The sequence below is a fragment of the Hemitrygon akajei genome, chromosome 21, assembly GCF_048418815.1.
Source record: "Hemitrygon akajei chromosome 21, sHemAka1.3, whole genome shotgun sequence".
Classification (NCBI taxonomy): Eukaryota; Metazoa; Chordata; class Chondrichthyes; order Myliobatiformes; family Dasyatidae; genus Hemitrygon; species Hemitrygon akajei.
Genome location: NC_133144.1, coordinates 17,131,561 through 17,143,655, shown reverse-complemented (window position 1 = coordinate 17,143,655; position 12,095 = coordinate 17,131,561). Strand labels below are relative to the sequence as shown.

General features: G+C 46.3%; 1 protein-coding gene across 3 annotated transcripts in view; it reads right to left on the bottom strand.

Moving 5' to 3' along the window:
- Positions 1-1,382, bottom strand: part of LOC140714115 (hydroxylysine kinase-like) — a 42,938-nt gene extending 41,556 nt beyond the window's left edge. The window contains exon 1 of one of the 3 annotated variants that reach the window (XM_073024890.1): positions 1,255-1,382. The gene's annotated coding sequence lies outside the window, so the exon portion shown is untranslated. The other 2 variants (XM_073024891.1, XM_073024892.1) reach the window with 2 other exon arrangements.
- Positions 1,383-12,095: the final 10,713 nt, after the last annotated feature.

Here is a 12,095-nt window from a genome sequence, read left to right as displayed (position 1 = left end):
GTTCCTGCTCTCGCTTACCACAGCAGAGAGGATTTTTAAATTATGAAATGCTAAGACGTACCTTTACAAACATCGCCTGACTTTCATGTAATCAATCCTGTCATATTTTGATGAATTATAATCTTTATTTGTTTTCCGTGTGAGTTAGCTCTGTTACCAGTTTGATTTTGGCTGCCTTTAATGTTTAGATGTCAGTGTATCTGTCCAAGCTTCCTCTCCTGTGTTGGACCTTACCGCAGCCCCGTTTACATAGCTTTAAATAATCCTTGAGCCTGTCCAGATCGAGAAAGGACAGGCTCAGCACTTCACTCCCATTGCAGCCAACTGAATTCCTCTTTTACAAATAAATCCTTCAGCTGAAAAAGGGCTCAGTGCTTTCCCGGCGTACAGGTATCGATTATAATCGACGTTTCGATGACAAACTCTGCCATCTTCATCTCTGATCCCTGATGAAGATGGCAAAGTTTGTCATTGAAACGTCGATTATAGAAACATAGAAAACCTATAGCACAATACAGGCCCTTCGGCCCACAAAGCTGTGCCGAACATGTCCTTACCTTAGAAATTACCCGGAGTTACTCATAGCTCTCTATTTTTCTGAGCTCCGTGTACCTGTCCAGGAGTCTGTTAAAAGACCCTATCGTCTCCGCCTCCACCACCGTTGCCAGCAGCCCATTCCACGGAACCCGGCTGGAAGCCTGAGACGAGTTTATTCATTAAACCATTCAGCAAACTGTTCAATTTCCCCATTTCTCTCAGTGGGACCAATTTCTTTATTCACTCCCGTCCCCACTGCAATCCTCTTGTTGTTTGCAATAACAGAACCTATCCTTTGCCTCTTGTCTTTGTCACCAGGTCGATCTCACACCTTTTAGCAGGCATGAACACTGACCCAGAATGTGCTTCAAACTCTCTCCTTAATCATTCCGAATCATTACTGGCGTTCGAGAACATCCAGTCAGAACTGAACGGCTTCTAAACAATTCCCAGATTGGAGCAGCAATCACGGAAGCTCCCAGTTTAAGTAATGCTCGATTTGCAGCTCTGACCACTGGTCACGCAGTCACTGTCTGGTATGACCATTTCCCTCTAACTATATCTTGGAATTAACCCTTTCCTTTTTCGCAAGCCGAGCTGAAAAGAACAACGATCGATGAAAACTCGTTTGTTGTGAACACAGAATCGTTATGCAGAAGTCATTTTGTTGTCGCTTTGCTGATCAAAACGAGATAAAGTCATAAAGATAAACCTTACTTTGTAGTCGCAACTCCCATGTGCTGTTTTACACTGGAGTATTTTCAAAAACCAGCTTTAGTCACTCTGGAGGAGGTCCCGGTAATTTGGCTTCAATCCAAAATGAAGTCACAAGATCTCTAAATTTCAACTGATTTCATTTGACTATCTGTTGCGGAGGAACAGCAGCCTCTGTCACGGTGAGCGCTGGCAATAATTGAACCCGGCAGACTCCCAGGTAGAGACGGAAACGAGGTTCTACAATAGGAATTCCTATTCCAGTGGCACAACAAAGTGACACTGCGAGAGAATCATTCTAAACACACAATGACTCCGCGACCAGCGCTAATCGAGATTCCGAATTAAATGATCATAGTGCGAGGAAAACGGGTGCCAGTCAGGATTAAGTTGATACGATTAAACAGAATGCACAGGGGTGTGATGTTGGTGAGCGTCCTGGCCGACGAAAGCAAACGAGGCGGAATGTAGGTCACCAGGAACGGAAGACGGCTGTACGTCATGATGGAAGGTAGGGATAGGTGAAGAGGAATTGAATTCACTGAGGAGCGGGGACGCTGATAAGAGGTTGTGGCGTCAGGAGTAAAATCATCTGGCACTCATATTAGCTGCCCGTCTACTAACTTTGCCACGGACAACCGCAGGTCCCGTTTTGGAGCCGTTCTGAGCCCCAGCGGGCCCGTGGGAGACGATCATGCCAACACTCGTCCGTTAGGGAAGCCCTCAGGCAGCCTTTAAGGAACGGTGAAACGCCCATTGGATTACTGGTATATATAATTATCTGGATAGACAGGCTCTGATTAGGAACAGTCAACATGGATTTGTGCGTGGAAGGTCATGTTTGACAAATCTTATTGAATTTTTTGAAGAGGGTACTAGGAAAGTTGAGGGAAAAGCAGTGGATGTTGTCTATATGGACTTCAGTAAGGCCTTTGACAAGGTTCCGCATGGAAGGTTGGTTAGGAAGGTTCAATCGTTGGGTATTAATATTGAAGTAGTAAAATGGATTCAACAGTGGCTGGATGGGAGATGCCAGAGAGTAGTGGTGGATAACTGTTTGTCAGGTTGGAGGCCGGTGACTAGTGGTGTGCCTCAGGGATCTGTACTGTGTCCAATGTTGTTTGTCATATATATTAATGATCTGGATGATGGTGTGGTAAATTGGATTAGTAAGTATGCAGATGATACTAAGATAGGTGGTGCTGTGGATAATGAAGTAGGTTTTCAAAGCTTAATGCTAATAAGTGTGAGGTGCTACATTTTGGTAGGAATAATCAAAATAGGACATACATGGTAAATGGTAGGGCATTGAAGAATGCAGTAGAACAGAGTGATCTAGGAATAATGGTGCATAGTTTCCCGAAGGTAGAATCTCATGTGGGTAGGGTGGTGAAGAAAGCTTTTGGTATGCTGGCCTTTATAAATCAGAGCATTGAGTATAGGAGTTGGGATGTAATGTTAAAATTGTACAAGGCATTGGTGAGGCCAAATTTGGAGTATTGTGTACAGTTCTGGTGACCGAATTACAGTATAGGAAAGATGTCAACAAAATAGGGAGAGTACAGAGAAGATTTACTAGAATGTTTCCTGGGTTTCAGCACCTAAGTTACAGAGAAAGGCTGAACAAGTTAGGTCTTTATTCTTTGGAGTGTAGAAGGTTGGGGGGGGGGGGAACTTGATAGAACTATTTAAAATTATGAGGGGGATAGATAGAATTGACGTGGATAGGCATTTTCCATTGAAAATAGGGGAGATTCAAACAAGAGGACATGAGTTGAGAGTTAGGGGGCAAAAGTTTAGGGGTAACACGAGGGGGAATTTCTTTACTCAGAGAGTGGTAGCTGTGTGGAACAAGCTTCCAGTAGAAGTGGTAAAGGCCGGTTCGGTATTGTCATTTAAAGTAAAATTGGATGGGTATATGAACAGGAAAGGAATGGGGGGTTATGGGCTGAGTGCAGAACGGTGGGACTAGGTGAGAGTAAGCGTTCAGCACGCACTAGAAGAGCCGAGATGACTTGCTTCCGTGCTGTTATGGTTATATGGGTGATACGCCATGATGTGATGCAGCCTAACACCAAGGATCTCGGCCATTACAGCCCAGAGGTCTGAAATGAATTGGGACCACGGTGAGAGGAAATATCAGATGGGGCGCCAAACCCAGCAATCCGGGTGCTGATGAATGATCAAGCCACGTGTTTGCGTCTGTCATCGATGCTAGAGGGATGACCTTGGGCCACCTGGTGATATGGTCCTCCATGATAAGAATGTGTGTGAAATCATGGGGGGGGGGGGCCAACATCGTCCACATTGGCATGGTCAATCCGCCGCTCAGGGACTTCAAAAAGTGCCAACTGCGCCTGAACATGACGGTTAATTTTTGTCCGCTGGCACTCCACGCAGGCTTCAGTCCAGTTACGCCAGTCATTTCTGAGGCCATGCCACAGAAACTTCAGTCCAACCAGTTTCTTCCAGCCCGGATGCAAGAGACCATGTATTGGAGTTAAAAACAGTCCGTCTCCAGTTTGTGAGCATTATGGGACAAGGGCGACCGGTCGAGACGTCGCACAGGACATAAACCCCTGCTTTTAGCTCTTAAGTCAAAGGGGTTGCCGGTCTCTCGATGGCAGGAGGCCCTCCCCGAGGCACTCCACTCCATCCGCTCTCTGTTATGCACGTCCACCAATGCTACCCCTCAAGTGCGCCTCTTTTCCCAGGAAGTCTGCCACTGGGACCACCCGACCAGCTTGGCTGGCGTCCCCAGGGCCAGTGCTGCTCCGGAAACATGCGAGGAGCAATAAATACTCCCCGCTGGTCGAGAGGGTTCACCTTCTACATGCGAACCCCCAGTATGCCTACGTGGTCTTACCTGATGGGCGGGAGGACACGGTCTCCGTCCGCGACCTGGCGCCCACAGGAGCAGCAGACCACTACCCCGTACACTCCACGGTAACTATGAACCCTGTACCCGAGGTGACACCGAGCCCTACACAGACTCCTCACAACACTCCCATACCGGGCGTCTCGCACACGCGTGAGGGATCACTGACGCCTAGTGGGCTGACTCCTCCAGTCAGGCCGGAACCAGCACAACCACCGTCTCCGGTGCAATCACCACCACCGGCACCTGTGCAATCACCACCACCGGCACCTGTGCAATCACCACCAGCACCTGTGCAATCACCACCGGCACCTGTGCAATCACCACCACCGGCACCTGTGCAATCACCACCACCGGCACCTGTGCAATCACCACCTCCGGCACCTGTGCAATCACCACCAGCACCTGTGCAATCACCACCGGCACCTGTGCAATCACCACCACCGGCACCTGTGCAATCACCACCACCGGCACCTGTGCAATCACCACCTCCGGCACCTGGGCAATCACCACCACCAGCACCTGTGCAATCACCACCGGCACCTGTGCAATCACAGCCGGTGCTACGTAGATCGCAGCGAAAGATTCGACCACCTGATAGACTTAACCTGTAAATATATTTGTAAGAAACTTCGCCCCATGGGGACTCTCTTTTAAAACAAAGGGGGGGTGAATGTGGTGAACTACATATACCTGTCTGGACACCCCCCCCCCCCCCCGCTGACTGCTCCTGTGACTCCTCCCACAGACCCCGGTATAAAGGCGATTGGAGCCACAGACCCTTCCTCAGTCTCCAGGATGTTGTGTGATGGTCACTTGCTGCTTGTGCTTTCTTCCAGCCAATAAAAGCCTACCTTAACCCACGTCTCCGAGTTGTTGATGGTGCATCAGGAGAGCTGTGTAAAAACAAAACGCTAAATGATGTCTCTAGTTAGGCTTATGATTGAGCACTGAACTTCAGTTCAGGTGCTCCTTGAATACTCAATTCTTGGCACCCAAAGCATGATTGCTATTAGCGGGACGATCCTGAACCCTTAAAAAGGTCACGCCGGCTATCCGTATTCCGGAGAGCGAGAGTCGAAACGCCGGAAGCTGGCGCGTTTAGGTACCCGCTGTGACCTCCCCATCACTACCACTTTCCTAGATCTGACAAAACTGGTCCTCACCCTCAACAATTTCTCTTTTGCCTCCTCCCACATTCTGCAAACTCAAACGGTAGCCATTTCCTGGACATCCGCACTCACCCTATCAGGGATAGTGTTCCTTACCTACCACCCCATGAGCCTATGCATCCAACACACCATCCTCGGCAACTTCCACCATCTTCAACGGGACCCTGCCATCAAACACAACTTAACTTCCTCTTCCCCCACCCCACTCTCTGCTTTCTGAAGGGATCGTTCCCTCGATGATTCCCTTGTCCATTCATCCCTCTCCGCTAATCTCCTTCATTTCACAATTATGCAAGCGGCAGAAGTGCTACACCTGCCCCATCATCTCCTCCCTCACCACCAGTTGGACCTAAACAGTCCTTCCAACAGCATTTTACCTGCAATTCTGTTGGGGTTATCTACTGTATCCAGTGTTCCTGATGCAGCCTCTTCTGCACTGGTGAGACACAATGTAGACCGGAGGTCCACTTTGTTGAACCCCTCAGCTCCATCTACAAAAAGCAGAATTTCTCAGTGGCCATCCATTTCAATTCCTATTCTATTCCAACACATCAGTCCATGGCCTCCTCTTCTGTAACGATGAAGCCACTCTCAGGTTGGAGGAGCAACACCTCATATTTTGTCTGGGTAGTCTCCAACCTGATGGCATGAACTTCGATTTCTCTAACCGCTGGTCTTTTCTCTCTCACCCTTTGGTCTTCTTCATTCCTCAACTCTGACCACTTACCATTTTTTACCTGCTTATCCCCTCCCCTAGGTGCCCCTCCTCCTTTTTGTCTCGCATGATCCACTCTCCTCTCCTTAGAGATTCTTTCTTCTCCAGCCCTTTACTTTTTCTGCCTATTCCCTCCCAGTTTCTTACCTTATCCCTCTCCCACCCACCTAGCTTCACCTATCACCTTCTAGCTTAGCCTCCTCCTCCTTTCGCCTCCCCTTATTCTAGCATCTACCCCCCTCCTTTCCAGTTCTGATGAAGGGTCTCAGCCTGAAATATTGACTGTTTATTCACTTCCATAGATGCTGCCTGACCTGCTGAGTTTCTCCAGCATTTTGTGTATATTGGTTGAAAAGAAGTGTCTGTTCTTGAAACTGATGATGGTTGTTAATGCAATTGAGGTGTTTTCCTGTATGTTTCAGTGTACACATGATAAATAAACTGGAATTTTGAATCTTGGTGGTGTGGGTCTTCATGCTTCTGAACCTGCTTCCCAATGGTAGATGCAAAAAGAAAGCAGGGTCTGGATGGTGGGGATCTTTGATGATCAATGTTGCCTTCTTGAGGCAGTGTCTCCTGTAGATAATACAGATGTGAGGAATGATCCTGTGATGTATTAGGCAAAGTCCACTACTCTCTGCAGTTTCATATGTTCCTGCGCATTCAAAATGCCATACAAGTCCATGAAGCAACCAGTCAGGATTCTTTCAAAAGAACATCTGCAGAAGTCATTGGAGTGTTTGGTGACAAGCCAAACTTCCTTGCTCAGGAACTTAAAGCTGCTGACTTGTTGATCACCAATTCCCCCCCCCCCCCCCCCCCCCGGCCCCATGTAGACTAGCATATGTTTTTCCTTCTTTCCCCCTCCTGAAGTCAGCGATTACCTCTTTAGTTTCTGTGACATTGAGAAAGAGCAGTAGATGACAGGTGTACAGGCGCAAGATATATCAGCTGGAAAATGGGTGTTGCAACAATAACCTTGTACTCAACATCATCAAGACCAAGGGCTTGATAGTGAACTTCAGGAAGGAGAAGTTGGGAAAGCACACACCATTCCTCATTGAGTGATCAGTGGTGGAAACGGTGAGCAGTTTCAAGTTCCAGGGCATCAACATCAAAGTGGTGAAACTTGGCACCATTAAGTGCTACTGTTTGCATGGAGCTCCAATGGGAACATATCCCTGTTTAGGTCTACTACAGCTGAAATCCAGTGCCACAGTCATGGGTACATCGGTAATCAACATTATTTTAAGATGCTTAAAGAACCTATCAATACACAAAATCAATGAACCTCAGACAGCAGACACGGGCTGTGAGTGAAGTTCCCCTTTAAGAGAGCAGAAATGTAGATACTGTGCTAGTCTACTGGTTCCATTGCAATGCGGCAACATCGGACATCCACTCTCAATTATCCTGTTGGTGAAGGTACAGACTCTGGAAAATAAAGTTGAAGACCACAGAGCACGATTGCTGTACAAGGCAACATCAGGGACTGCTGTGTTCTTTGCTGCACAGAAACATGGCTCACACCCACCATTTTGGATGCAGCACTTCACCATTCTCTGCAAAAACAGGATAGCCAGGTTTTTTTTAGGGCAGTGGAGGTGAAGTATGCTTTATAATTAACTCATTGTGGTGCACAGATGTGGTGGTTCTGCCTCTGCCCTGCTTAGCTGATCTGGAAGATCTTGGGCCAAAAGACCATTAGATATAGGTGCAGAATTAGACCATTTGGCCCATCGCATCTGTTCCAACATTTCACATTGGCTGATAAGTTTTCCTCTCAGCCCCATTGTACTGCCTTCTCCCTGTATCCCCTCATGTCCTGACCAATCAAGAATCTATCAAGCTCTGCTTTAAATAGACATAAAGACCTAGCCTCGACAGCTGCCTGTGGCAAAGAATTCCACATATTCATCACTCTCTGCCTAAAAATATTCCTCCTCATCTCAGTTCTAAAAAGATGCCCCTCTATTCTGAGGCTGTATCCTCTAGCCTTAGACTCTTCCACCATAGGAAACATCCTCTCCACATCAACTCTCTCAAGGCCTTTCACTATTCGATTGGTTTCAATGAGGCCAACCCTCATTCTTCTGAATTCTAGTGAATACCAGGCCCAGATCCATCGTACACTCTTCATATAACAAGCCATTCAATCCTGGAATTACTTTTGTGAAGCTCCTTGGAACCCTCTCTAGTTTCAGCACATCCTTTCTAAGATAAGAGCCCCAAAACTGCTCCCAATACTCCAGTGCTTCATAAATCCTCAACATTACATCCTTGCTTTTATATTCTAGATCTCTCAAAATAAAGGTTAATGTCAGATTTGCCTTCTTCTCCACAGACTCAACCTGCAATTTAATCCTTAGAGAATTGTGCACAAGTCCCTTTGCACCTCAGTTTTTTATGTATTTTTTCTCCATTTAGAAAATAGCCAACACTTTCATTTCTTCTCCCAGCATGACCATACACTGTATTCCATCTGTCAGTTCTTAGCCATTCCCATAATCTGTCTAAGTCCTTCTCTAGCCTCTGTCTTTCCTCAAAACTACCTGCCCTCCACCTATCTTCATATCGTCTGCAAACTTTGCAACAAAGCCATCAATTCCATCATCCAAATCATTGACATATAATTTTAAAAGAATTGGTCCCAACATAGACCTCTGTGAAACATCACTAGTCACTGGCAGCCAATCAGAAAAGGCTCCCTTCTTTGCCTCCTGCCAATCAGCAGCTCCTTTATCCATGCTAGAATCTTTCCTGTAACACCATGGGCTTGTAGCTTATCAAACAGCCTCATGTGTGGCACCTTATCAAAGGCCTTCTGAATATCCAAGTACGCAACATCCACTGATTCTCCTTTATCTATCCTAGTTGTTATTTCTTCAAAGAATTCCAACATATTTGTCAGGCAAGATTTTCCCTTGAGGAAACCATGCTGACTACTGCCTATTCTATCAAGTGACTCCAAGTACCCCGAGTCTTTATCCTTAATAATTGACTCCAACATCTTCCCATCCACTGAGGGCAGACTACCTGGCCTATAGTTTCCTTTCTTCTGCCTCTCTTCCTTCTTGACAAGTGGGGTAACATCTGCAATTTTCCAGTCTTCAAGAAACATTCTAGAATCTGGTGATTTCTTGAAAGATCATTACTAATGCCTCCACAATCTCTTCAGCCATCCTTTTCAGAACACTGGCCCAGGTGACTTATCTACCTTCAGGCCTTTCAGTTTCCCAGGAACCTTCTCCCTTGTAATGGTAACTTCACACACTTCATGGCCCCTGGCATCTGAGGTTTCCTCCACCATACTGCTACTGTCTTCCACAATGAAGACTGATGGAAAATACTTATTCAATCTATCTGCCATTTCCTTGTCCTCCGTTACATTCTCTCCAACATTGTTTTCAAGCAATCCAGTATCCACACTCGCCTCTCTTTTACACTTTATGCATCTGAAGAAACTTTTGGTATCCTCTTTAATATTATTGGCTAGCTTACTTTCATATTCCATCTTTTCCTTCTTAATTACTTTTTTAGTTGCCTTCTGTTGGTTTTTGAAAACTTCCCAATCCTCTAACTTCCCACTAATTTTTGCTCTATTAAATGCCCTCTCATTGGCTTTTATGTTGGCATTGATTTCTCTGGTTGTGCCATCTTGACTTTAGAATATTTCTTCCTCTTTGGGATGTTTTTACCCTGTGCCTTTTGAATTGCTTCCAGAAATTCTAATCTTTGCTGCTCACCTCCATCCTTGCCTGTGTTCTTTTCCAATCAATTTTGGCCAGCTCCTCCCTCATGCCTCTGTAATTCCCTTTAGTAATACTGATACGTCTCCTTCTCAAAATTCATGGTGAAGTTGATCCTATAACTATCACTTGCCCCTAAGGGTTCTTTTACCTTAAGCTCTCTAATCAATTCTGGATCATTGCACAGCACCTAAACCAGAATAGCTGATTCCCTCGTGGGCTCACCCACAAGCTGCTCTAAAAAGCTGTCTCATGGGCTTTTTAGAAATTCCCCCTCCTGGAATCTAGGACCAACCTGATTTCCCCAATCTACCTGCATATTGAAATCTCCCACGACTGTTGTAACATTGCCCTTTTGGCATGCATTGTCTATCTGCCATCGGAATTTGTAGACCACATCCTTACTACTCCTCACCTTTCCTTGCTAGGAGTCTTGGTACACATTGCCTCTGCTTGTAAATCAACTACCTCATCTTCAGCACTATCACTCCGGTTCCCACACCCCTGCCAAATTAGCTTAAACCCATCCAAACAACTCTAGCCAACTTTCCCACAAGGATTTTGGACTCCTTCGGGTTCAGGTATAGCCTGGCTGTTTTGTACAGGTCATTCCTTTCCCAGAAGAGATCCCAATGATCCATAAATCTGAACCCCTGCCCCCTGCACCAGTTCCTCAGCCACACAATCACCTGACAAATCATTCCAGTCTTACCCTCACTGGCACATGGCATAGGCAACAATCCAGAGGTTACTACCCCAGAGGTCCTGTTTCTCAGCATCCTACCAAGCTCTCTAAAATCTCTCTTCAGGATTTCCTCACCCTAAGCCAATATATCCCAAGATTTCTGGTTACTCACCCTCACCTTTGAGAATGCCATGGACACGATCCACAACATTCCTGATCCTGGCACCAGGGAGGCAACATACCATCGGGTGTCTATATCACACCCACAGAATCTCGTCTCTGTTCCTCCGACTAAGGAATCTTCTATCAACACTACAGTCCTCTTCACTTCTTTGCTCTTCTGAGCCACAGCACTGGACTCAGCGCCAGAGACTGGGTCACTGTAGTTCCCCGGGTAGGTCACCCCCCTCAATAGTATCTAAAGTTATATAATTATTATTGAGGGAAATGGCCTGAGGTGCACTCTGCACTGGCATTTCCCCTCCTTCTCCTAACAGTCACCCAGTTACCTATCTCCTGCATCCCAGGGGTAATTACCTCCCTGTAGCTCTTGTCAATCACCTCCTCATTTGTAGATCTGTCCTGATCAGATTTGTAGTCTGTTGGGGGATAGTTCTGTGACATTCAAGACGGGTGATCCAGAACTATACAAGAAGTCCAGGTACAACCTACTGAAGGCTATATTAAAAGTGAAAAACATTTACGGTTGATGGAATCGGATATCCATCAACTCTGGCAGGGTTTGTAGACCATTGCTTCCTACAAAGCGAAACCTAACATCATAAATGGCTGTGATACTTCACTCTCAGGTGAGCTCAACGAACTTTTTGTAATCTTTGAAAGGGAAAATAAATCTACACCTGTGTGAATTCCTGCAGCATCCAGAGACCCTGAGATCTCAGTTTCAAAAGCTAACCTCAGAACGTCTTTCAAGAGAACATGTTGCGTGATCCCTCGCAAGGCATCAGGGCCTGATGGTGTACCTGGTTGGGTTCTGAAAAGCTGTGTGAACCAACTGGCAGTAACATTCAAGGACATTCTCAATCCCTCACTGCTACAGTCGGAGGCTCCCACCTGCTTCAAAAGGGAAACAATCACACCAGTGCCCAAGAGGAGTGGAGGAGCTGCCTCAATGATTATCACCCAGTGGCACTCTCATTTACTGTGATGAAGTGCTTTGAGAGGGTGGTCATGGGCAAATTTAACTTCTGCCTAGGCAAGGACCAGGACCTGCTGCAATTTGCCTATTGTCACAATCGGTCTACAGTGGATGCAATCTCACTGGCTCTCCACTCGGCCTTGGATCACCAGACAATAATAACACTTACGTGATGCTGCTGTTGATTAAATACAGCACAGCATTCCACATAATCACACCATCAGTTCCATTCAACAAGCTCCAAAACTTGGCCCTCCGTACCTCCCTCTGCAACTGGATTTTTGACATCCTCACTGGGAGACCACAGACTGTGTGGATTGGAAACAGCATCCCCTCTTCATTGACAATCAACATTGGTGTGCCACGAGGATGCGTGCTTAGCCCATTGCTCTACTCTTTCTACACCCATGACTGTGTGGCTAGGCACAGTTCAAACACCATCTGTAAATTTGCCGATGATAGAACTATTGTTAACAGAATTTCAGA